This window comes from Lactuca serriola, chromosome 4 (genome assembly GCF_051521515.1).
Source record: "Lactuca serriola cultivar US96UC23 chromosome 4, Lser_US96UC23_V15, whole genome shotgun sequence".
Classification (NCBI taxonomy): Eukaryota; Viridiplantae; Streptophyta; class Magnoliopsida; order Asterales; family Asteraceae; genus Lactuca; species Lactuca serriola.
This window is the reverse complement of record NC_136411.1, coordinates 203027053-203029472: the sequence shown is the minus strand read 5'-3', so window position 1 is coordinate 203029472 and position 2420 is coordinate 203027053. Positions and strand designations below refer to the sequence as shown.

The 2420-nt window shown below is 41.7% G+C and overlaps 1 non-coding gene across 1 annotated transcript; it reads left to right on the top strand.

Moving 5' to 3' along the window:
- Window positions 1-1185: 1185 nt before the first annotated feature.
- On the top strand, window positions 1186-1292 carry LOC145049046 (small nucleolar RNA R71). Its single transcript, XR_013683166.1, has one exon. It is a non-coding gene; the product is annotated as a small nucleolar RNA R71 (small nucleolar RNA).
- Window positions 1293-2420: the final 1128 nt, after the last annotated feature.

The window sequence follows — 2420 nt, the reverse complement described above, 5'->3', positions numbered from 1 at the left end:
CTGTTATAACTTCTATTGAAGTGATGTTGTTTGTACAAAGTGGAAATTTCGGGTTGTCACAACTATCTCCGCGACTTCAGCCAAATCTTTTCTAGCAGCAAAGAGACCCTTTAGCAAGTTCAAATATTTGGGTGTTTGAAGCATCTTTTCCACAAATTGGACGTTGACTTGAAACGCTTTGACATGTTCCATGAAAGCTTTGTATGCTTTAACCTTTTCATCAGGTATGGCTCTGATTGGGAATGGCAGAGGAGGGTTGTAAGGCTTTAAGGAAACAATAGATTTGTCATCAGGGCATGGACTCGTCGAGTGTATTAGAGGGACTCGGCGAGTATGGTCGGGTTTAGCTAAACTCGTCTCTTCTGTCTTTTCTGCATGCACCTTAGCTGAGACCTTCTGTGCAGGGGTCATAGGAGTGAAAAATTCTCCATAGCTGGAGGTTATAGCATTCACATTCTCCATTCTCGGATTATTCTCAACTTTACTTGGAAGTTCACCCGGTCTTTTCTCATTCACTTGATGTGCAAGTTGTCCTAGCTGTTTCTCAATGTTGAGAATAGATGCTTGCTGATTCCTAAGTATAGTTCTGGTCTCTTGTATTGCAGTATCATGATCATTGTGTCTTTTCTCGGACGCGGCTATAAATCTTGTGAACATTTCTTCTAAGTCGGCTCTCTTTTCCACCACCGGTTCTTCCTTTTGATAGAAACCCCTCTCTTTTTGCTTGTATTTCTCTTCCTTTGCCTTTTTATATTCTTCATACGGAAGCCATTCTTTCTTGGGTTTCCGCCAAGTCTCATCGTATCTATCGCCGCTTGAGTAGAACACTTGCGCCTTCTTGTTTCCATTTTCATCCAAGTCACAATCCATTGTGAGATGAGGTCCTTTACAGTTCTCGCATTCAACTCGAATTGCATGGATTGTTTAATCCATTTCTGTCATCCTTCTATCTAAACTATCGAGCTTAGCCATCATCGCCGCCATGCCATCATTAACCGAGTTCAGTACCCCCGACTAACTTCGTTTCTTGGGTTGTGATATTCTCTAGAATGTTTAGAGAATTCTTCAATTAATTCCTTGATTACCGGGGGCGCCTTCTTTGTGAACGAGCCTTGCGAGTCGAGCAATTGCCTTGTGGTAACATTGACTCCATCATAGAAGATGGAGACTTCTTGTTGGCTATTAAGGTCATGGTGTGGGAAATTTCTAAGAAGACTTTTGTACCTCTCCCACGCCTCATAAAGTGACTCTCCGGGTTGTTGCTCGAAGTTGGTAATAGCTTTCTTCAACTTGGCTATTTTAGAAGGCAGGAAAAAATGGTCTATGAACTCTTCTTTCAACTTAGCCCATGTGGTGACCGACCCGGGGGGAAGTGACTTGAGCCAATCCTTTGTAGCACCCTTGAATGTGACTGGAAGCATACGAAGTAGCTGGGTCTCGCATGGCACATCTGGAACATTCAAGTAGTCAGCTACATCATTGACTTCATCCAAGTGCTCATAGGCATCTTCGTGGTCTTTTCCATAAAAGGGAATCTCCTTGAGTTGAGCGAGTATGTGGCCCTTTTGCTCGAAAGTAGCAGTAGCGGGAATTGTGGGTTGCACAAGTCCCGGGTCGGTATCGTCACGCATCCTCTTCTTCCATTCCCCCATGGGGACTTCATCGATATTAGCCATAGTAATAGCTAAATCGTCCTCAAAATCGGATTCGTGCTCGTATGTAGGTTCTTCGTCTTCCTCGGTCTCGTACTCGGTGTCTTCTTTAATCGGATCTTCGATTGCTACAGAGGCGCTGGATGCTCCTAATTTCCTACTCTTCTTCTTGCTGAAAACGGACTTGAGGTTCTTTAGTGGAGAATTCTTTGAAGAAACGGATTTTCCTTCGTTCCTCCTTAGTGCGGATTCCGGGTCTTCGAGAGGAGGGACTAGAGGTGTATCAGATCCTCGGGTCATGAAACAACTGCAAATAAAACAAGAAAAACGCGTAAAAAGAAAAAAAATTAAAATAAAAACTGAAACTGTGAATCAGCGATGGACTCGCTGAGTTGTCACGAGTGCACTCGGGGGGTTCAAGGCAAAAACAGAAAAAAAAATTCTAATTACTTATTAAAACAGATATTTATTAAAACCTATACTAACTACTAAATTACCTAAGAATTAACTTTGTGTAAGATAAATCCCACACAAATGATCGATAAAATAGAAATTAGTGCTAATTTAGAACCGTTCCCCGGCAACGGCGCCAAAAACATGATATGTGTAAAACTCAACTAGTTTTAAACCCACTTTTAATTATAAAGTGAACACACAAAGGCTGTGGACCTATCAATTGTGGTACAGCTAAATAAGTAGGGTATCGAACACAGGGAACGGTAAATTAAAACTAAAGACTAATTTTATCTAAAGTAAATAATAAATAGG